The sequence below is a fragment of the Manis javanica genome, chromosome 10, assembly GCF_040802235.1.
Source record: "Manis javanica isolate MJ-LG chromosome 10, MJ_LKY, whole genome shotgun sequence".
In the NCBI taxonomy this organism is placed as follows: Eukaryota; Metazoa; Chordata; class Mammalia; order Pholidota; family Manidae; genus Manis; species Manis javanica.
In genome coordinates, this window is record NC_133165.1 from 10,792,526 (window position 1) to 10,818,166 (window position 25,641).

The following is a 25,641-nucleotide window of genomic DNA, read 5'->3' on the forward strand; positions in this document are numbered from 1 at the left end:
AATCATGGAGCGCAATTCTTTTCCTCGGAGGATGATAAAATTTAATATTATACAGCAGGTATTGGTTTCTTTATCACATTTCTATTTTCTTTCCCAAATATATATTCAAATCTAATTAAGTACAAACTCATAAATAACATTGTAAAAAGCTTCTGATTTTTTTCACATGTTCCTGATAGAATGCAAACTCTAATATTTCAATAATATATTATCATTACAGTCTTCCTGCTGCATTAATAAAAATTCTTTTCAGGAATCATTTAAGATAGATGGCTTGAATATTTATACTACCAAAGGAGAAAGAAATTTCAGCAGCCATATCTGAATTATAAGCATCTATTCCGTCTTGCACATAAGTGTCTGCACATTAATAGCTGGAAAGTACACTCTTACTGAATTTCATACTAGTTCATGTTCCTGCTTCATAAAACAATAGGGCATTTGTCATGGTGCCTTTATGATATACACATTGATCAAATTATGATTAGCTAAGGTCAAGCTTGCAGCTACAAATAACATCCACAGTATTTGATAAATAATGCAATGAAATATCATTAACTGCTCAATGTAATGGGTGATCTATGTTTTTCTCCTTCCCTTGCTCAGCTATAATCTTAGGGGCCGCAGGAGTCACACTACATACAGCTCTAGTAATAATGGGCTTGTGATTGAATCCATTAACTTAATATTTTCCAATTTTATTGCACATTCTCGATAAAATAACCAATTGAGAACGGTTATAAATAATGTCATTGAACATTTGTTAAATAGATTTTTACTATGCTTCCTCCCTTGGTGAGCCTTTGTATGTAGCTTATGGATTTGTTTACAAATACAAACAATTACAAATGAATAATATAAATAAATAAATAATCGAACACAAATATTTCCACAATTTCTTGAACTGAAAAAGTCAATATCATGTATTTATAAATGTGATATATTCAATTCTAAATGGATGATAATAGTATAGATATAATCACTGATTATATCTATCTATATATACATATCACCCACACACGGATTACAATAATAATAAGGAAAAAGAGGATGCCCTGAGCGTTAACTAGTGAGCATTGAAGTCAGAAGGTACGCAATCATTTTCTCAGCGGTGATTAGGCCTAAAGTAAATATGCAGTAAAAATTTTAATGTTATGGGCTCATGATCCTTTGGAAATTCATTAAGACATAAAAAGATCAATTCGGACAACTGTTTACATTTTGTATTTGAAAGGAGTCTGTTAGAAGGGAGAGAAACTCATTACAGTGCCTGAAATATTGACAGTCAATATGTAATATGCACAAAATTGTACCAATATTTAAGCCAATTTGTGTAAGTGAGGAATGAAAATGACAAATTACAAACAACTTTGCTTAAAATTGTATTCATCTTATAGCTTAGATTTCTGAGAGAAAATTGTTTAAGGTGATATGTTTTATTATGCAGCTATGCAAACACAATAGTTAAATTGAGCATTATATTTGTGCTAGGTAGTTAACAAGTCAAACAGAAAAAGAGACAGTTCCTAGCAACACTGTGGATATATAATGATGTAATTCAATTTGTAGTAATATTTTACTGAGGTCTACTGAGATCTTTTCATCATTTATCAACTTGTTTTTCCCTGTTGATTATTTTTCCATTGAGAATAGTAGTCCAAACTATTAGAGTTTAAGCAATTTCTTATAACTTTTTGACTTTGTACAAATTGTTTTTGCAACAAACTTTGAAATAAGCAAAAGCAATGTAATCACAAAGGAGATAAATAAGCTAAGCATATAATTTTGTTTCACAATGTGCACATGAGGTAGTCTTGCAAAATAAAATATGTGTCACTGTGATGGTGAAATCCCGAAAATGAACGGAACTCGCCACGCAGGACTGGGGCGTCACATTCATCAGTGAGCACTAACATGTGCCAGGGACTGACTAGGAGCAGACGGACCAAAGGCAGGTCCCATTTCTTCAGTTCGCTGTAGAGGGGAGTGAAGTAGGCAAATGCAATACTCTCTCCCACCAGACTCTGTGCTCTGTGCAGACAGGCTCTGTAGACATCTGCTTTATTTTTGACCATATCCGCTGCATTCCCTGGGATTAGCACAGCATCTTGTACGTAGCTGATTCTCTAAAATAAGTATTGATGGAGAAGAATGATAGTGTTGTTGGCACAAGATTAAGAGGGAGCACATAGGATACACATGAAGGCCACCACTGGAAGACAGGAAAAGATATGTGAGTAGGGGCTGCCTGATTTAATTAGCCAAGTGAATGAAAGGACCTGGATAAGACAGGTGTCAGGAGAGAGGACATGGCATACAGGCAGGGGGACCGACAAATTAACAGGCCCGATCCCATGAAGTTGGTGGGGCGTTTTAGGTAATGTCCTGTGGCTGGAGTAGGCTGCACCTGCTAGTGAGTAGCAAAAGATGAGACTGGCAAGAGGTGAGAGCCCAGATCACAAGGATCACAAATACCATGCATGAGCCATTAGATGTTCTGTCACAGACAATGAAAAGCCATTGAAAGGCGCTGTAGAAGAGAGTTTCAGGCTAATAGTCTCTTTTAATAAAATCCCTGTGGTATCCACCCAGAGGGGAGTTGCTGAGACAGACAACTAGTTAGGAGTCTGTTGCACTAATTGTGGCATGCCATGCACAGGACCTGCAATAAAGGACAGGCAATAAGATGGGAGTATATAGATAGATTTGAAAGTTATGATTTATGTGTTGGAAGGAATAAGATTTCATAAAATCGCACCCATTGTTTTTTGGTTTTTAACAATAATACTTCAGAAAGTCATATGTGTGTTTGTGAGCTATACAGCAATAATGATTCATCTACAAGCAGGAATACAAAAAACACTTCAAACTCTGGCTTACACTAAAACTCACAAATTTAAAAGTCAACTAGCTCAAGAAAAACATTCTAGTATGAAAGAGATTCAAACGAACTGAAATACATATGCTACTTTGTTTAATAGTATTAATTATTGCATCTCATTCTTCATTGTTTTATATCATCATGCCAGTTACCAGTTAAAAATGATGCAGCTCTGCCCGGCTCAGGCTCTGGCTGTGGGGGTCGGTGCGGATTTTCTGTCATGAAGTCTGGACAGAGACTTCTCCCGCAGCAACGTGGCCGACAAGCCGCTTTGTGTTTCTGGGTCACGATTCCAGGTATTTCTGCAACGAGATGCTGCTCCCCATAGGAATGCTCATGCTGTCAGCCACACAAATCTATACCATCTTGACTGTCCAGCTGTTTGCATTCTTAAACTTACTGCCTGTGGAAGCGGACATTTTAGCATATAATTTTGAAAATGTGACTCAGACATTTGCTGATCTTCTGGTGAGATTTGGTTATAGACTTCCAGCTGTAGGTTTAAAGGGTTTTTTGATTAATGCCAAACCAGAGAATGCCTGTGAACCCATAATGCCTCTACCAGTAAAAGACAATTCATCTGGCACTTTCGTCATGTTCATTAGAAGACTTGATTGTAATTTTGATATGAAGGTTTTAAATCCGCAGAGAGCAGGGTACAAAGCAGCCATAGTTCTTTATGTTGGTTCTGACGACCTCATTAGTATGGGATACAACGACATTGATGTGCTGAAGAAAATTGACATTCCATCTGTCTTTATTGGGGAATCATCAGCTAATTCCCTGAAAGATGAATTCACATATGAAAAAGGGGGCTACTGTTATTTTCGTTCCAGAATTTAGTCTTCCTCTGGAATACTACCTAATTCCCTTCCTTATCATAGTGGGCATCTGTCTCACCTTGATAGTCATTTTCATGATCACAAAATTGTCCAGGATAGACATAAAGCTGGAAGAAACAGACACAGGGCACGGGATGTTAGGAAGTTAGTTCTGCATTAACATGGTTAACATGGCTAATACAGAAAGGCAACAAGAATATATGAGTATTTTGTTATACTTCAGTACAAATTAGATAAAGGGGAACAATTAAGTAGTTTTTAGTCTCTGCTCTCAAGGGCAGAATAGTTTCACAATGTGTATTTGCTGTCTTGCTCTGTCACTTACTAGTTTGTAAATTTGGGCAAGATATTTGCACTCCTTTAAAACTCATAAAATAATAACGATAGGGCCTTATTTATTTTGTTCTCATGAGGATTCAATGAAATAATACCTACAATTGACTTAGCACAGTATCTGGCATACTGTTTAGGTTTAGTCTCATCATGATTTTTCATGCTTTTCCAATTTAGGTGCTGAAGAGGTAGCCCTGATTAAAACGAAAAGCCATGCCCTCATGGAGCCAACCCTCTACTGAATTAAGTCACCCTAATCATTACGCATCTTAGCATTAAGAACGTTCTTGATCTCTGACGTGCTGTAGTATTCCAATATGTACAGAATGATTGCTTAGGCGATAATACCACAAAGCAGCAGGGTTCTGGTCTTTCTGTTAAATATTACAGAGCAAGTCTTTTAAACTAAGAGAAAAGGAAGCTCGATTTAAGTGCATTTCAGAAAAAAAATCATTGAATTCCCTCAGTTTATTTTCAGTGTAGTTCCCAGTTTCAATGAACCTTTCTGTATTGGCTCTCTTTATTACCATTTTCTAATTTACAGGAAGAAAGTGCATTGTGATATAGAGCAAGAATTATTAAGCAGAATGGACATACACATATTCCAGTGTTACAGCATATTAATCATGTGATCACAAAAAAGGAAGAAAAATGAATCATGTAAGAAATAATTGTACTAGGTCTACCCATTTCTAGTCTTTGGCCTCTTCAGTAATATCTAGGACACCAGCACATTGAGAAGTCATCGAGTATAAGGTTGAAATAATCCTTGAACTCTACCATCCGTCCCACACAATGCCCACTATGCATCCCCGCAATTTTTTTCATGCAATGAACTGCTTGTTTGTTTATGAAGTTGCCTGGAGATATTAAAGGAGTATGTGTAAATAAGAATCCCTTACCCTATGTCAGGAAAAATGAGTTCTGAATTCAGTCATGGCAGAATGGGAGAAAAGATACAATGACAGAGATGAGATCATTGAAAATTATAATAGGAATGAGCGAACTTTAATTCATGATGCTTGGAAGTACAGTTTAAATTAGTCTTCCCCTATTGTGAACTTAAAGGATCCCATTGTTTTATATAAGTTGTCCCCAAATGCTTAAAGCCGGCAGCTTTTCATGTCCTCATTCACTCAGCAAATGTTGACCTCGTGTCTCCAAGTGGCAGTGCAGCACTCTGAGCAGCCTTGTTTTTGAGTCATCGGGTACCTGCTGATATTATTTATTCCCATTCCATCTTAAAATGATGGGGGAGAAAAACGTGGTACATTTTTGGGGTTAAGATGTCTAAAATCAGAAGAGTACTTTTGTGGTTTCCTTTAACAAAAAGGATTATAGGTTCATTCTCTAAAAATTTGAAAACAAAGGCTAACGAACAGAATAAAATACACAAATTCTACCAGTGTCAACAGCTTGAGGTTGTATGCCTCCTTCCCATTTTCCTCTTTCTCTCCCTCACTTGCTATCTCTTTCTCTCTATCTACACAGTTATTGTCACCATCTCCTGCCTTTTATGGTAATTTTATTGTGATAATCGAGTCTTCATATTATACATGTGTGTGTTAATGTGTGTATTTAATTTCATGAATAATGTGAGAGCTCCCAAAATGGAACTTGTGGAGTTGTTTAGTATATAACTACTCCATCCTTGAAACTGCGTACTTGACGTGCATCTGCAGTATGCAAATTGGGATGTAAGGTGGGAGAAATCTAGTAACAGGAGAACTAAGCACAGAGCATAGTGGGTGCTGACTTTTGTAATGTAATAGAAAGTCTGAAATACAGAACAAATCAGTTTATCAGATATATTTAATTAAGTAGCAGATACACTAAATATATTTAAATTAATTAAACAATCCATTGTCTAATTCCTTTGTTTTGGATAGCCACTAAATAGGGAATTACCAAATTGAAATACATAATGCTTCACATAGACCTGGGCTCTCTATCTGTAGAAGCTCTTTCAATAGATGGACTGCATAATTCATTTCTCTGGTAATGTCCTAACAAGAAACTGTCATTGTGTTTCATTTCTACCCTGTATGAAATATGTAACAGTAGAATGATGTAATTTTAAAGTATTGGTTTTGTTTGAGATTAATTGATTTTTTCCCACTTTCATAAGAGGTGGGAGACATACTATAGGATTAAGATACTCCAGGGTATGTTTTATTGATCTGCTAATACATGATTTGGGTGGTTAAAGCACTTTGCCTTTAGGTTTATAGCTCATAATGTACCCTAGGCATGGATAAATGGAATAATAAAATGTACCCTGGAGTGTCTTGATGTCGTATTAAAAATAATAAAACATATGAACTGATATATTCTGAATTCAAATAAAGAAAAGGTTAGTTCTGCAAACATTCAGTATTCCTAATTGCATTAAATTGACAACTTTGTATAGACTAATAATATGGTTACTATACATCAAGTTTTATTCTACTCTGTATATTTTGTAAAATTTATTTCCTAAAAATCATTTAATAGCCTTGAAAAAAAAAACTTCATTAACTTTGAAGGGCCTAAAGGCAAATATTGAATATTTAAGTACAGAGGTATCCTACAGGAATATTCTTAACATCTCAGCTCTCCAAAAGAATGTTTCTTTCATGACTTATTACATTACTTAAGTTTTAGGTCTTGTTCTCAACTCTGGGTTAATTTATGTTTATTTAATTCACTTTAAAATGTATTAGATACTTTCAGCACGACAAGAACTGTGCCAAGTACTGGGGATTGAAAGGTGAATAAAATACATAGCCCATATTCTCAGTCTGGAAGTGAAAAGAACATGTAAGTAATTTCATACAAAGAGAAAAGCACTCTAGTTCGGACTCTTGTCCACTTCTGCCTTCATGATAAGGAAGGGGCTTTACTAACAAAGATAAGTCTTTTTAAAAAGCAAAGGATTTAAGAGGAAGGGAAAGACAGTGAGAGGGCTCAGGAGGTGGGCACCGTCTCCTAGTGAGGTGTGTCCTGTGACGTGCTCCAAGGTTCGGGTTGTCCTGGAAGGCAGAAGACTATTTCTGTTGTTTAATTTTTATTTTTTTAGCAAGGGAATCGTAAGAGCAAATTTATCTTTTGGAAAGATCTCTCTAGCAGCAGTACGGAAAATTGATTGTCCTGGAGTGAGGTAATTGCCAAAGTTTAAGTTAGAGACAGTGAGGCGCTAGGGAGTGAGAAGGCAATGAAGAGCAAAATGTGAGAGAAATGTGTGAGTCACAGCTTCCCCCTCCCCAGGGCGCACCAGCAACCAGCAAGTCTTAGTGACTTAGGGTGTTGGGGTGAAGGGCAGGAAGGAAAGGGAGAAGCCCTTGGTAATAATTAGTCCTCTTCAGCTGGAATGGTGACTAACACTAGCCAAGAGGAAGAAGCTCCTTTGCAATTTTATTAATGTTTCAAGTCTCAGTATGAATTTTATTCCTGCAGGAAATATTTCCTATTTCAGCTGGTCTAGGACCCTATATCTCCTCCTCTCCCCTCCCCTCCCTCCTGCCCTTCTCCTTTCCTTCCCTTCTCCTCTCCTCTCTCTCTCCGTATATGGCATGATTTTGTGGATTCATTTTGACGTGCCATTAAAAGGGGCTGTCTTCCCCCAATTAAGTAGCATACTTTGAGAAGGCAGAGCCTGTCTTATCTTAGCATTTCTAGGGCTTTGTGCAACGTGTGTCGTAAGACATAGTCAATACTATTGAAATACATGTACTTGAGGAATTATGAAACTATGCATGCGTATTGACTCAGATGACTTTTAGAGATTAAATAGGCAAAAAAGAAAAAAACCCAGAGAAACATAAGGATGAGCAGCAGACCAACTTTACTGAGTAATGGCGAGCATCCATAGGAGTCAGAACTCTGTGCTGCTCCCACAACGACTTTCGCCTCTGTGAGTCTCGTCAGGTCGTTCGTTTCCTTTGTTAGCACCCATCTATACTTCTTCAGTGTCTTTCCAGAACAGACTCAACTCCCTTAGTAGAGAAACAAAATCATTCAAGATCTGGTAACTGCTTGCATCTGGAAGCACATTAAAACTCATCACCAGCCAAGTTTTCACATATAACATATGGTTCAATTTTAGAAAAACGCTTACATTTTTTCCCTGCACCTCACATTTACTCGCTCCTTGCTATTTTTACATGTTGCTCCCTCAAGCTAAAAATCCCTATTTGTCTTTGAAATTTCAGCACAAGTTCCACTGCCCGGTGGGAGACTTCCCTGTCACTCCCTGTGTGAATGATGTGTGCTTTTCCTCCCCGTAATGTATCTTTATTCAAACAGCTAGTACACAGTATCATTACCCCCTCACTTGGCACTGGGAGAGTGGCTCATTTTTAGCTCAGTAAGTGCAACAAATCAATAATCACTTTAAAATTTTTTATTCTTTTTTTTAATTGAAGTATTGTTGATATACAATATTCTATTAGTTTCAAGTATAAAACACATTGGTTCAGCAGTTATCCACATTATTAGATCCTCCTCCCCACTAGTACAGCTACCATCTGTCAGCGTAGGAAGATGTTTCAGAATCACTGACTATATTCTCCATGTTGTGCTATTATCCCCATGACCAATAGTCACTTTTGAATGAACAGGGAACTGAGATTCTTGTTGATGGGCTGATTCAACTGCTTTTTTAACAAAGCAGTTATTTATATACCACATATGCCACTCCTGTTTTCTAAAAAGGAAATAGGAATTGCAAAACGAGATTACACTAAGAATTGCACCAAGGAATTGTGCTAAGAAGATCTGAGTTAGGATTCAAAAATTAGAAGAGAAAGAAGCTGCTAAGTAGGATACAGAATAATATACATTAACAATCTGGTCAGCTGAGAGCAGAGAAAATGGTACTAAATCTGTGTTTACAAAGTTAATTAAACACCATAAAAGAATCTAACAAATAATCTATTGAAGATTAAAAGGGAGTGTTTTTTAACAGCAAACATTTTGTATTTATTTTTAAATCAGAGAGAAAAAAAGGCATTGTGTAAGATAGAACTACAGAAATGCATAAAACATTCTATTTTATATTTTGTCAATGTTATTGAAAAAATGTAATACATAATTTGATTTGATTTTATGTAAGGCGAATTCCACAGCAATGTAGAAATAATCATCTTAAAATTATAGCAGAGGGAAGGAACGGATGGTTTGGTCTTAGAGTCACATGTAATTCTTGTCCTGCCAACATGAGGCTCTCATTCAATGTGGACCTCCCACTGTTGCCACAAACACTTGAAGATATCAGATAAGCCCTTATAAACTAAATAATAAATGCATAGTTGAGTGCAAAGAAAACGGATGAACAGGGAAATCTCCAGGTGCCACAAACAGAGAAGGAACTTGCAGCTACAGCAGGGATTTTTGAGCTGTAACAGTTGCAGCTGGTGGCGGGTATAATATCAGAGTCAGATTCACTTCCTGAATAAGCTGGGCCTTTAAAGTCCACAAGGCACTGGAGAGATGGCCTTGAGATGGGACGACCTTGTAAGTGTGCTGAGGGAAAGGACCAAGAAGATTTAACTCTCCTCAGGGCTTTATCTAGGAAGAACGAGTCTGCTGTGAAAACTTGGAATGCATGTTCTGGGCCCAGAGTTCAAATTTACAGATGACATGGGAATTTGAAAGCAAGGGATCAATGGCAACAATAACAATGGCAAAACAACAATACACACTGGTCGTCATTTAGTGAAACTCCTGAAATGCAGAACAGAAGCAAATGCAAAACGAATTTGAAGAACTTGAAGAGAACCACTCGGTGTCCCCCACATTCATACAGCTCCCCAAACCCAATGAAAGATGCATTCCCAACAACAAAAAATCCAAATCAAAAGCAAGAATGAAATTAAACATGAATAAAGGTCTATACCCTCTAAAATCCTAGACCAGTCTGAAAGAGACTATAAATAAAATAAGAACACATAAAATGATGAAAAAATAATAGAAAAACTTAAGACCACCTAAAATAACGGAGCATTTTGGTTTGGAAAGAGGGGTGCACATTTTGAAAACGATCAAGTAGAACTTTTAGCAATGGTGTATATAGTCAATAAAATAAAACTTTAATTGATAGGTTTAATAGCAGATAAGACATTAAATAGAAAGACTGTTCAAATGTAATTCAGATTTTGGAAAATTTAGAAGATTCAGCATAGAGGGATGAAACACAAAATATGTGAAAGAAAGGTTAGGAAATATGGAAATAGAAATAGTAGTACCAACATTTGAGTAAAGGGGTTTCCAGAAAGAAATGTATGTGAGAAACAATATTTAAAGTTATAATTGCAGAGAGTTTCCCAGAATAGATAGAAGTCATAAATTCTCAGCCTGAAGATTCAAATATTACCCTGACCAGAAAAAAAAGGTAATAAAGCCTCATCTTAACATACTATAGTAAAACTGAGAATAATGCAAATTAAGAGAAAATAAGAGAGAAATGGCATGTTATGCCCAAGGGATAAGAATTTTAACTACAGTTGAAATTTCACAGGAAATAGAATCCTTATGATCCAGTATCTTCACATGTTTGAGGGAAAATGACAATCAATCTTGAATTCCATATCAGGAAGAGAGCATAGACGGAAGATGTCCCTTTTCTTAGGAGTTTACTGCCTATGGGAGGCGTGCAAGTGTGTACAATATTCCTCCCAGCTAAACTCCGAGCTCAGCGAAGACAGCGAATATACATGTCTATTTGTGTACCCATGTATCCTCTGAACATCCCCAAACCAGCATATGCTAAGAGACGGTAGATCTCAGCAATAGTATTGAAGAGAAGTGGAGAAGGTCGAAGAGGAGTAGATGAAATGGGCAAAGTTAACGTGTTTTCTAAAAATGATCTAAAAAATATATCCAGACCCTCGCTGAAAAAAACAGGTACATTTGTACTTCAAATGGAAAGAAGTGAACCTAGCATGACAAAGAAGAACACTAAAACAATGGTCAGCCCATCAATTAGTAAACAATTTGGCTGCAAAATAAAGGGGGGAAAAGGTGCAACCCCCAGAACCCTGTTGATTAATAACAGGAAGGTGGTAAGCGAGGTGACACTTTAAAATGAGAGATTTGGTTCCCTTGGTCCTTTGGTCCCTGGAAGGCGCTAACGCAGGGGAGACAAGCTGCACAAACGTCAGGATTATTGATTATAGTTTACAAATTGTAATTTAAGAAAAGCACTAAAACAATAGAAAGATACATAATTCCCAAATTACTAAAGAGAAAACAAAAAGCAGGTAGACAATCTATTTCCATAGCGAGGATTAAAAATGAATAAGAAAGGAAACCATTTTATATAGGAGATGACTAAAATAAAATAATAGATGTATTTTGACTCATCAGTAATCAAAACAAATTTAAATAGTTTAAGTGTAAATAGAATAAATTCACCGATTAATAGATTAGCATTGAATTAGGATAAAAAAATTAGTTCTCTTTAAACCTTTGTGAGATTTTTATCTCCCGGATTTACATGCTACAATGTGGGATTCTTGGATCTCAGGGTACATACACATGCGTCATTTCCTTACGTAGTTACTGTTGATCTCCAGGTTGACTGCATAAAGCTAATATATTCTAATATATTCTTCACGATGCTTTGTATTAACCAACATTTTAACACATCAATGTAGTGAGTGTAACTGTTTTGTTTTCATTTCAGGTTTTCAGATTAATGGTAAGGTTGGAACTCATGTCTTATACTTGTTTGCTAAGCAAGCATTCCCTTCTGAGAACAGCATTAATGTTTAGCCAAGGTGTTTTTTTTACCTTCCTTTTTTATTATTGACTGGTATAATTTTGTTGTACATTTTAGATATAAAATAGCCAATTTTATACATTTAGAAAAATATTGAAACTCTTCCCAATTGGGCGCGTATTAACTTTGCCTTTGTAGAATACAGCTCCTTAATTCTGTTATAGCAATTACCAATAGTTTTTTTGCATATGGTTGTGTTTATTCTCATATAAAAAGTTACTCCACAATCAAGGTCATGACAGTATACTTTGCTATTATTTTTTACTAGCTTCACTATTTCATTTTTAACACCTTTAAATATGTCCTCTGTAGGACTTTTGTAGTTGCTCTTTATTGTTCTAAAGTCATGCACTTTTATTTCTAAATATTACTTAGAGTTTAATTTTTTTTTTTCAGGCCTAAATGTTGACTGGTCTCAAATGCCTTATCTGAATCTATTGATAAGATCATGTGGTTTTCATCCTTTAGTCTACTAGAAGAAAGATTTAATTAATTGATTTTCAAATGTGAATCATCTCTGCATTCCTGAGTTATGGGTAGATCTAATGTGCTACATTTTGTTGACTCTTGCATATATATTGATGAGGTATATTTTTGTAGCTTTCATTTGTTGTAATGTCTTTGTCTGGTTCTGGTATGCAAGGAATGCTGGCCTTAAAGAACAGAGAAGTATTCCTCTTTTTTAAATTTTCTGCAAGAAATTCTGTAGGATTAGTATAATTTCTTCTGTATATTGGTTCTATTTATTAACATCTACTGAAGTATAGAAGCCTCCAGGTAAAATTATGGACTTCTTAATTTCTTTTTCAGTTCTATCAGTTGTTTTTTTTCTTCATGAACATTAAGAAATCTTTTTAGCTTCTTTGACATTTAGTATTGCTATACCTTCTTGAAGATTTGCCTTTATTTTTGTCTTTATGTAATTTGCTTTTGTTATTGGCAATTTCTCTTATCCTGAAATCTACTTTATCTGATATATATCACTCCAGATGTCTTTTGCTACTGTTACCATGTTTTCAAAACTTTTTCATGTAATTACATATAAAGTTTGTAATTTATAGATACATAGCTGGTTTTTTTCATTGTTTTATCCACTCTGACAGTAAGAATTAAATCTTAATTGGTGGGTTTAAGCCATTTATGTACAATTTAATTTCTGATATGGTTGGATTTAGGTTTATCTTTTATTGTTAGATTTCTGTTTGACCTCTTATTTTTTGGTGTTATTAATTGGTTTTATGTCTTTTCTTGGATTATGTGAATATTTTTTGGAATCCATTTTAATTTATCTTTCAGCTTTCAACTACATGTCAGTATATTTTGGTAAGGTTGCTCTAGGAATTACAATATATAAGTATAATTTTCTACATAGATTAATATTTTATCACTTCAAATAAAAAGTGGATACCTTATCATGATATGGGTCCCTTTATTTACCACTCCCCCTCTTGTATGTATTATATGTGTTGCATCTATATATTTTGAAAATCTCAATGTTATATATTTTTTGCTTTCAATATTCATATATGCCCTAAAGAACTTAGTAGCAAAATATAGTATTTTATCTATGCACTTATATACCATTTCTATTGCATTTTCATCACTCCCAAGTTTTCTTTTTTTTTCCTATTACCATTTCCCATCTGCTTGAAGAGTTTTCTTTACTATTTCTTTGAGAGTAAGTCTAATAGCAAAAGATTCTTCTGGTTTTCTTTTATCTGGGAATATCTTTATTCTAAATTCATATTTCAAGGATGTGTTTACTATTTATAGAAATTTGCATTATGAAATCTTCCAACGCTTTTGAAAAAATTTGTTACTCTTTCCTCTTGTAATATATAATTTTGTAATTTTTCTTCACCCACTTATAATATCTTTATCTTTGATTTTCAGTGGTTTGACTAACTGTACATGGTTTTCTTTGAGAGTTTATCTTTTGGGGTTCTCTGAATTTCTTAAATCTCTAAATTTACGTCCTTTACTAAATCTGCAAAGTATTCAGCCTTTATTTCTTCAAACATTCTTTCTTCATTAATTTTTTTTTCTCTCACTTTCTGGGATTCCAGCGACACCTTGCGCTATTGTGTCAAAGGTCCCTTGTGTAGTTTTATATTTTCAAATTTTATTCTCCCTGTTGCCCAAATTGGATATTTTCTATTATTCTGCATTCAAGTTCTCTGATTTCTCTCCTCTGTAATTTCATTTTCAGTGATTTGTTTATTTATTTATGGTATTGTAATTGTTAGGTCCAAAATTTTTAATGATTCCTTCTTTATCATTTCTATTTCTTTCTTGAGAATTTCTACCTTTCCACTCATTTCAAGTGTTTTTGCCTCTCATGAAGACAAGAGTATAATAACTACTTTAAAATACTGATAATACCAACACAAGTTATTTTATCTCTTACGTCATTGTTTCTTAGTGAATTTCTGCTCAAGAGGTATGCCTAGTTCTTTAACATGTTGATCAATTGAGCATTGTATCCTGGCCATTTTGAAAATTATGATATGAGATTCTGGGTCCTATTAAAATCCTCTGGAGAATTTTGTTTTGTTTTGTCTATTTTAGCATGCGATCAACCTGGTTAGGTTCAGACCAAATGCTGTGACCCAATTTCTATTCCATAGACGTGATGGTCGTTATAGTTGCCAAAGCCTTGGCTCACATATTCTGATCCACCCAGTATGTCTGCTGATCAGGTGCTAATTTGTTTCCTGGCAAATCATTTACTTCATATAAGTTCTCCAAGCTTTTGATGTGGTCAGTTTGATCAGTACCACACATGCACAGTTTGAGAGTGAACCATGGACTTTATATGTGGTTTTGAAGAACTGCTTTCTCCAGTTTCATCCTCTTCAAGGTAACCACATACCCTCTGAGATCAGAGATGTCAGCTTTGGCATTCTGCTTATGATACCAAGGTATTAGCATCTCTAATCTTGCCATTTCTATGACTGGGATGTCATTTCATCTTAGGGCCTATTAGTAAGAGAAAACAAAGATAGAGAAAAGAAAGGGGACTCCTCCCACACTTACATGACCAAAACCTCTTTCCTGTGTCTCTGTTAAGGGGACGGGATTTGTTTCTGAGAGTTTTAGGTGCTTGTTAATTCACTGATGCCCCGACAACTGCCGCCATTACCCTTTGTCACCACCTTGGGAATGTCGTTCCGTGACTGGGAGTCGACTTGGGTCTGTTTAGGGGAGGGAAAAGAGAAAATAAAAATCACAAGAATTTCCTCTCATGTTCTCCATCCCAGGATGGACCCAGTTCCTAACTTTCTTCACTAGAAAAAGAGATGTTTTCTTTGAGCTTTTACCATCTGCACCTGCTACACAGTCTGAGGATTTAGTCTAGGCTAGAAGAGATGGGAGGAAAAAATAAAACAGAGAACTCACCCCCATGCAGGTCCTTCTTTGAATTTTGATTCCCTGGATCTCATTCTATATGTTACTTTTTATTTTTTCAATCTGAAGGTAGTTGTTCATATATTCTGCCCAAAGTTTTAATTGTATTCAGGGGGACGTATACGGTGATACATATATGCTTTATCTTAACTTATTCTAGAAGCCCTCCATTATATTTTAAAAGGATAATTTCTGCTATATATTGTTTGGAGAGTAGACTGCAAAGGAGGCCAGCATTGAACGTGGGAGACATTTTAACAGAGATTTTAATGTTAATCCAGGTGTGAAGTGATGATAACTTAGTGGAAATGGTGGGAAGCAGTTTTATTCTGGATATATTTCTAAGGCAAAACCAGCAGGATTTCCTAACAAACTGATGTAGTATATGAGAGGAAGCTTTAAAAAACTATAAGAAACTTTCACTTTTGGCTCAGATGCCCTGTAGCAGACCAAAAAATACGACTAAAAAACCTTGGAGAAATTCAGGGTAAAATAAAAATAGAAAAAGATATTTATGAATGAGGACAAAGTATTATGCATCCCTGAAATGGAATGTTATGTGGTCATAAAAGGGAATGAAGAAGGTCAAATTCGTCCTGGTTTGGAAAGATTTCCAAGATATATTGCTAATTGGAAAAAAAATCAATCTGCAGTATATTATGTATAGTAGGCTATCATTGCATAAAAAGAGGTAAATAATACACATAAGTTTTTATTTGTATATGGAGGAAGAGAAAAGTGACTGATAGATGATGGTAGAAAGAATTTTTTCAGTGTGTATTATTTTGTTATTGTTTGATCCACATGCATAAATCGTCTAAAATCAAAATTAAATTAACTTTTAAAAGGATATCAACATTTTACAGTTTTAAATTTAATCAACAGATATTCATGAAAAACATACCATATTTAAGGCATTGTTTTAGACATTAGTGCATAAAAAGCTGAATAAAACATAGAACTTAGCTTTAAAAATTCAGCTGTGGGGAAGTTTTTCATTTTTTAAGTTTTTTAACTTAGTTACAACAAAAGCCTAGTAAAACAAAGCTGAATAAAACTAAAATATAATAAAGTAATTAATTGATAGACTAAACATGCTTTCAAATTAGTATGAATTAATAAATGCCCACAGTTTCTTATTCCATGGGTATTATATAAACTTAGTTATTTCTAATTTTCTACCTTTTATTTTTGGATAATTCCTACATATAATTATAACAATAATAATGAGAAAAATGGAAACTCACAGCAATCCAACTACCTTAATGCATCTATTTCATATTGTGTTAAGTCCTTTTTGTTTCTTGGCTGTATAAATGAATAATTCCACTTTTTACTATAATGGTCTTGACATAATTTTTCTGCATTATATATAATGACTATCTCATGTAACTATTGTTATCACAGTCTTAATTTAAGGACCAAGTTGGTGTGCAGTAATTTTACTCTAGTCAAATAGTTAGATGCTTTAAAACCTTTTTTAACATAAAGCATTTTAACATTAAAATTAATGTTAAAAATGAACATCTCAATACATAAAACTGCATTTTCTTTTGATTTATTTCTACAGAATTAATTACCAGAAATGAAATTATTGAGTGAATATATAATGCATATTTATATTTCCTTACAACTCTTCATAAACAGCTTTCAAAATTGTTTTTCTGGCAATAATTATTTTAGGATGATAAGATTATGTGTGATGTCATTTTAATTTTAGATTTATATTTATTTTGTTCTAATTGAGAAATGTATTCAACAACCTCTCCCTTACTTTGATTCTACTTCAGGCAAGATTTTATTGTTCTTGATTATTCTGTACATCTTCTCTGCACCACAGAAGTTTTTGATAAAATATGTGTATATAATTGTCATCTCTACTGGTTATTTAGATAAATTAGAAGCTGACTAATAGAAGAACACAAGCATTGTTAAATATCATGGTTAAACAGAACTATACTCCATTCACAAGAGAAAGAAAAGAATGTGAGGCAAATTTGTCCAACCTGTACAGTAGACTTAGAAAATAATTATTTCAAATTTTAACTCAGGATATCAGCTGATTCAAAGATGACTTTCTTTAAAAAGAACAATGAACTACTATAAGCAATGGAAAGAATGACTAAGAAGAAAAAGCTATTAGTAACAATTAGAAAAGTATTTTGGGTCTTCTCTAAACAAGCAATGCAACTGGAAACAGTACATTTAGTGCTGATATCAGGTAAATTATAATGTGGAATAATTTCAAATAATTTATAAAGTATACATAAAAATAAATTATCTCCCCTAGATATAAGAAATTTTTTTACTGGCTTGAGGTTTGTGCAACTGGGCTGCCTGTAAGGAAATTTGCACACATGATTCTGAGCTACAGTTAAACATTTTTATATGCGTGTGTATGTGTGTTTGCAGTTTCATAATAATGTAAATGTTTATTAGATAAATCATATACAGTTAGAATAAACCTAAAGACAAAATAATGAATAAAATATAATTTTATCAAACTGATGTGCATCAAAAGTTCAAATAACAGAACATGAAAGCTCAAAAGAGAAAAGGAGAGGTAGAAGTTAAAATGCTAATTTGAATTTAATACTGTTGTAGTAACTACCATCAATTGCTGACTGGGAAACATGGGGACCATGCTTGTGGTGTGGTTGGGAGTTTCCCTGACTCTTTGTAAAGATGGCTTACTCCAACTAAGAAGCCACAAGTTTATATGTCATCCATGCTTTCTGTCAGACTAAAAGTACTTATGCATCCATGTGAGGTGACAAGTACTTAAGTCTCAAAATTGCTTATAATTTTATTGGCAGCTAAGACAGTACTGGAAAAAAAGTTCTTAGAGATGCAAGTAGTTAATAATTTATTATCTTGGAACTAATTTAAACAGTGACTTTTCCTAAGGATACTGACTCTCTTATGGAGCACAGAAGCAGTAGACATCAATATATTTTTCCATAATTAATATTTCTCCATAAGTCATGGGTTCAGTGACTAAAATATTAGAAAGTTTAGAATTAAACTTGACATGGTAGTGTTTTTTAAGTTTCCATGCATAATACAGAAATTATGGTTATCCTTCAGCATGAGAGTCAAAGGCATTTTATTTCAATTGATAAATCTTTGTTAGCTTATTTGTTATTCATTGTTAATAATAGTTTCCCTCAACAGGTGAATGAATAACCAAATTGTGGTTTATTATCTTCAGAGAATGAACTACCCAGTGTTGTGGCCCAGTGATAAATCCTTACTTATCAATAATTACATTAAATGTAAATGACTTAAATTCTCTAAACAAAAGACATAAAATTTTTTGATGGACAAAAAAAAAAAAAGAAAAATCCAACTATATGCAGTGAGACTCACTTTAATTTAAGGACGCATATTGGTTGCAAGTTAAATGATGTTAAAAGGCATTTTATGCAAATGATAACCAACTATGGCACAGATAGCTATACTTACATAGGCATACCTTGGAGATATTGTGGATCAGTCCTATGCCAGCACATAGTGATTATCAAAATAAAGTGAGTTAAATTTCCCAGGCAAATGAATGTTATGTCTGCACTACACTATAGTCTATTAAGTGTGCAATAGCATTTTGTCTAAATAAAAATCTACATACATTAATTAAAAAGTAATATGTTGCTTAAAAAATGTTAATCATCTGCATTCTCAGTGAGTTGTAATCACTAATCACAGATCATCATAACATATTTAATGAAAAGTTTGGCAAATAGAAAATTACCAAAATATGACAAAGAGACATGATGTCTCTGTTGGAAATATGGTGTCTATAGACATGCTTGATATAGGAATGCTACAAACTTTCAACTTGTAAAAAATGCATTATCTGCAAAGCACAAAGAGAAGTGCAAAAATGAGGTGTCGTTCTATGATACAAATAGACTTTAAACTGTCACAAAAGACACAGAATGTCATTATATAATGATAAAAAGTCAACTCCTCAAGAGGATGATGGTGATATTCACCCAACATCATAGTACCTAAGTATATAAGGCAGGTATCACAAAAACAAAAGTGAGAAATAAATGGCAATACTTCACTTTCAGCAATGGAAAGGTCGTCCTGACTGAAAATTAATACAGAAACAGAGGACTTGAGTAATATCTAGACTAAATGGACCTTAAAGGTATGTATAAAACATTCTACCCCACAGTAGCAGAATACACATTCTGCTCAAATGTATATGGAATATTCTCCAGTATAGATCATATGTTAGGCTTCAAAAGAACCCTTAACATTAATCCAAGCTAGACAAGGGCAACAAAACATCCACGGATGCAGAAGATTTCTCTAAAAACAGGGGAGGGGAGGTTCTAAGCCTCACCTCTGTTGACCCCCAACTTCTCACCTGATGGCCACCTGTGACTGTGCCTGTCTTAGGTTGTTCCTCCCTTGAGGAATCTTACCCATCTCTGGCTAACCAGTCATCTTCCGGGGCCATGCAGGGAAATGTAAAGTTGGTAAGTGAGAGAGAAGCCATATTGTTTGAAAAGGTTAGCTTTTTACTTCTTTGCAGATTTATGCCCTGTGGCTTCTATGCCCACAGATGCCCTCTCAAAAAAAAAAAAAAAAGAACCCTTAACAAATTTAAGAAGATTGAAATCTCTTCATGTATCTACCTAAAAAGTAAGAACACAAATATAATTTCATTTCAAATCACATTCACTCCTGTTTTCAAAGCATTCACTACAGACACAAAAATACAATTAAAAACCAAAGAGGAAAGCCTCCCTGTACTATGCCTTAACTTCACTAGTTTTTAATACCAAGGATTAACTGAGTGAACCTTCCTAAGAGTTGAGAAGAGGGTAGTCAGGGATTAGAGGTAGGTAAGATGTTGAAGTCTCATCAGGTTGCTGATGGGGATATGTCTGAAAGTAGAGTAGAAGAGAGAGTCTCATAGCTTCAGGCGTATACCTGGAACGCACCTAAGGTTTGCTTTGGACTTTTTGCCTTATATATTTCACAGTTCTTGATATTTCAAACCACAAATCTAGTTTTAATGCTGTGTTTCTCTTCTTTCTCATTTGGGACAGTACATTTACAGGGAAATACATAATAAAAAGTTATTTTTCAAAGACTTTATTTCCTAAAGTTTTAATCAGAAAGGAAACAGTTTTATGATGCACAATGCTCAAAAAATTAAAAATGGATACTTTTCATGAGAGAAAAGAAAGACTGTTTATCTTTCTCATTTACCTAATAGATCAGTATATTAAGGTGGCAATAGAATTTCATCTAAATATCCATGTTTCAGTTTAAGTTCTGAAAGGTGTTCCAGTAAGACATAAGCTGAAGTTATAGGTCTGTGTCTAGAGTAGCTTTTTAGGGGGATAGGTCTGTGTCTAGAGTAGCTTTTTAGGGGGAATTCTCTGCTAGTATATGTGTCTTTTTGCCTCTTGCCTTCCTCTTTTCTGCTTCCTGAAAACTGTAAAGCCTGGAAGTGAAGTAGTGCTACTTCAGACACCCTTGGAGGTGGAAGCCATCGGCTAAGAGTGGAAAAGCAGAAGGTCTCGTGGTTCTCAGATGAGCATGAAGCTGGCAGAACAGTCTTGGACTTGTATCTTAATTCCATCTGAGTCATTTTATATATGTACATAGCTATTTACCTACTTTTTCATTATTATTGCTGCATGTTATTTACATTTGAACCTCATCTAATCTCTAGAAAAAATCATGAAAAGGAGGACAACACAAAGCATAGTAAACTCTATTTGCAACAACCTTTCTTTGGTAATTTCAACCAATAGGTGTTGTCCTTGGCTGCCTCCTATGAATTAGTCACTCCAAGTGCATGGTTTCCTGCCAAGTCCACATCATTTCTTCATCAAATACATATTGAGTCTGGCATTGCTCTATGTGCTGGAGACAAGAGCAGAATAAAAAAGCTTTAACCTCTTAGGTTTAGAAATGGGGACTGCAAATTAAACTGACAGAAGAGAGATTAACAGGAGAAAAGATCCATATGTTTCTTTATTATAATTTTCCATGCATGAAGCCTCCACAGAAAAGCAGGGAGAACTCCCTAAGAAGTGGTGGGACTTGGAAACTTTTATAATATTTTTAACAAAGGACAATAAATTGTGGACTAGATAAAGAAAGGGGGATGTGGGCTCTTAAGTGGGGTAAATTGGGGGAGAGTAAATATGTGGGGAAACTAATGGAAGGTAAAAGCTCTTTTAGTAAGGATTTTTGGGCGTGCGTGCATGTTAAGACTCTCCTTGGTGTTAACTCTGTATCTTCTGCATGGCCTTAAAATTTCCCAGAGAAGGGATTTTTGGCAGTCCTCATTTCTCTGAAGTTTCTGTTTTAGTCACATAAGGGAAGCTCTAAGAAGACTTCTTTCTGCATCTGTTATTCTAAAATACCTTCAGTTCAAAGTAATCCATATTCAAAAGTGGCATATGTTGGGGTAGCATATTCTGATCTCCTTCAGGATATATTACAACATAAAAACCAACAGAGCCTCAGTCTTAATTCTGGTAACAATTCAGGCAATAATCATAGAAACACACATAAAAAAGTAACTGCGACATGTACTATGATGGAGAGAGATGCTTTTTTTCTTTACCAACTATTGCTAAAGGGGGTGGGGAGAGTAGCAAGACCAGGAATGAGACATCAGGTAGAGTTCTCTCAACAACATGAAGAGGAAATAACTTCAGCAAAGAACAAAGGTTTTCCCTTATAAAGTCACCATATATCCCTTAAAGGATAGTATAAAATGAGGTAGAAAGTGGAGAAAGAAACATGAGATAGATCTGGTAATATAACATTTGGATGAAGATGAGGTCAGCTAAAGAAATAGTGGGAACTTGGTGTGGTTGAGGAAAACAAAAGTTATTATAGCAGAAGTCTCTTGGGTAGTGGTATGTTCTATAATGCAAATATGTATGTAGGTGTGTGTGTGTACACTGTAGGAGATAGTACAGTCAGGCGGTGCTAAGCTGTGTGAATTTTATATTTTCATTCAAGTGTAATGGAAATCCATCAGAATGTTGCTGATTACAGATTTATTTGAGATAGATAAGCATATTGCTATATATCTTTAGTAAAAATAGGGCATTTAAAACATGGAGTGAGAATGAAACTGGATCATTGTCTAATCCCATACACAAAACTAAATTGGAAATGGGTCAAAGACCTGAATGTAAGTCATAAAACAATAAAACTCTTAGAAAAAATCATAGGCAAAAATCTCTTGGACATAAACATGAGCAACTTCTTCATGAACATATCTCCCTGGGTAAGGTAAACAAAAGCAAAAATGAGCAAGTGAAACTATATCAAGCTGAAAAGCTTCTGTACAGCAAAGGACACCATCAATAGAAGAAAAAGGCATCCTACGGTATGGGAGAATATATTCATAAATGACAGATCCAATAAAAGGTTGACATCCAAAATATATAAAGAGTTCACGCACCTTGACAAACAAAAAGCAAATAAGCCAATTAATAAATGGGCAGAGGAACTGAACAGACAGTTCTCCAAAGAAGAAATTCAGATGGCCAACAGCCACATGAAAAGATGTTCCACATCGCTAATCATCAGAGAAATGCAAATTAAAACCACAATGAGATATCATCTCACATGCGTAAGGATCACCATCATCCAAGAGACAAACAACAACAAATGTTGGCGAGGTTGTGGAGAAAGAGGAACCCTCTTTCACTGCTGGTCAGAATGTAAATTAGTTCAACCATTATGGAAAGCAATATGGAGGTTCCTCAAAAAACTAAAAATAGAAATACCATTTGACCCAGGAATTCCACTCTTAGGAATTTACCCTAAGAATGCAGGATCCCAGTTTGAAAAAGACATATGCACCCCTTTGTTTATTGCAGCAGTATTTACAATAGCCAAGAAATGGAAGCAACCTAAGTGTCCATCAGTAGATGAATGGATAAAGAAGATGTGGTACATATACACAATGGAATATTATTCAGCCATAAGAAGAAAACATATCCTACCATTTGCAACAGCATGGATGGAGCTAGAGGGTATTTTGCTCAGTGAAATAAGCCAGGCAGAGAAAGACAAGTACCAAATGATTTCACTCATCTGTGGAGTATAAGAACAAAGGAAAAACTGAAGGAGCAAAACAGCAGCAGAATCACAGAACCCAAGAATGGACTAACAGTTACCAAAGGGAAAGGGACTGGGGAATATGAGAGGGAAGGAGGGGATGAGGGAGGGGGAAATAAAGAAAGGGGGCATTATCATTAGCATGTATAATGTGGTGTGGGGGGAGACACTGGAAGGGCTGTACAACACAGAGAAGAGAAGTGAATCTACAACACCTTAGTACACTGATGGACAGTGACTGTAATGGAGTATGTGGGGGGAATTTGGTGATGGGAGGAGTCTAGTAAACATAATGTAGCTTATGTAATTGTAGATTAATGATTCCAAAATAAAAAAATAAATGAAAAAAAAAGATGGAGTGATCATATCTAGTTGGGAGCCTAAGCAAAAAATATGTACCATCACCGAATTGTCTTTAAAAGTAGACTATGTTTGGTTTTCAAGGAAGCAAATATACCATTCATTCTTAATATCCACCTAAAACATCCTGTCCTTTTTGAAGGTACTCTGATACATTCTTTGTGCTTTCTACCTTGTTAAAATAGGTGTCTTCTGCTTTTGGCCCAGAGTTCTTTGTATGATTCCTTCTTATCCTCTTAGATTGTATCAGCCCTCTCTGAGCTCCAGGTACTCTAAAACTACTCTCTTCTAGTACTTTTTTACAATTATTTTTTTAATTTTAATTTTAATTTTAATTTTTTTTGAGAGTTTATCTCTCATATTTATTGATCAAATGGTTGTTAACCACAATAAAATTCTGTATAGCGGACTCAATGCACAATCATTAATCAACCCCAAGCCTAATTCTCAACAGTCTCCAATCTTCTGAAGCATAAGGAACAAGTTCTTACATGGTGAAGAAATTCTTACATAGTGAATAAGTTTTTACATGGTGAACAGTACAAGGGCAGTCATCACAGAAACTTTCGGTTTTGATCACGCATTATGAACTACAAACAATCGTCAAATATGAATATTCGTTTGATTTTTATACTTGATTTATATGTGAATCCCACATTTCTCCCTTATTTTGTTATTATTATTATTTTTATAAAATGCTGAAGTGGTAGGTAGATGCAAGATAAACGTAGAAAACATAGTTTAGTGTTATAAGAGAGCAAATGTAGATGATCAGCTGTGTGCCTACAGACTAAGTATTAATCCAAGCTAGACAAGGGCAGCAAAACATCCATGGATGCAGAAGATTTCTCTCAAAACAGGGGTGGGGTGGGGTTCTAAGCCTCACCTCTGTTGATCCCCAATTTCTCATCTGATGGCCCCCCTGCGACTGTGCCTGTCTTAGGTTGTTCCTCCCTTGAGGAATCTTACCCGTCTCTGGCTAACCAGTCATCTTCTGGGGCCATACAGGGAAATGTAAAGTTGGTAAGTGAGAGAGAAGCAATATTGTTTGAAAAAGTTAGCTTTTTACTTCTTTGAAGATTTATGCCGTGTGGCTTCTATGCCCAGCATTTGTCTTGAGGTATCTTTACCACTTGGAAGAATTATGATACTTGGTAATTTCGTTATGAGGCACGAATTCTACTTAAGGGTTGTAATTAGGAAGGAAGAAGAAAAGCTACAGAAATAGCAGACGGAAGAAAACATGGGAAGATTGATTATTTATTTGACATATCCTCTCGTAGAGTAACATAGGCATGTAAAGGTTTTAAACTACTAATAAATTGCATACACACATTAACAGAATAGGAATACAGCTACATAAAAAAAGCATACCTACAATTACCAGCCATCTCCAGTGAAACCAAAAAAACCAGTTAGGTACCCTAGGCATTTGTGAAAACTTATCAATGATATGATGGATATTGTCTAACTGAATTTAAATAGTTTGAGAAAAATCAGACAAATTAAAACAACACATTCCTGGGAACTGTTCACATCCCATATATTCTTTTAACAGTAGATAGTCTGTAGTCACAAGATTTTGGAGCGCTACAACTTGCACTTCTCAAATCTTGGTTGAGTTCTGACAGTATAGATCCAGTCAAATTTGTTGTTTTGCTGTGTGAACAGGCCAGCTTAGATATCTTCTTCTTCATTCCCATGGCAAGTCCAGGAACCGGTGGGATGACTGCAGCTACAACTGCAACAGTGTCAGGATCTTTGTTGAAGTTTTTTGATGTTCATCTTCTGGATTGACTCTTCCAGAGAATGTTGATGTTGGAAGTTCTTCTTCATATCATATCTTAATTCGTTTTCTGGGTAGCCAAATTAGGCTTTGATCCTCTGTATAAACACAAACAGACCCTTTGCCCACACTTTGATATGCCCTTTTTATCATTGTG

The 25,641-nt window shown here is 34.9% G+C and overlaps 1 protein-coding gene and 1 pseudogene across 6 annotated transcripts in view; both read left to right on the forward strand.

Moving 5' to 3' along the window:
* MGAT4C (MGAT4 family member C) overlaps positions 1-25,641 on the forward strand; it is a 777,100-nt gene that overhangs the window by 448,712 nt on the left and 302,747 nt on the right. The gene's annotated exons all lie outside the window — the stretch shown is intronic.
* LOC108386287 (E3 ubiquitin-protein ligase RNF13 pseudogene) lies at positions 3,194-3,883 on the forward strand (annotated as a pseudogene).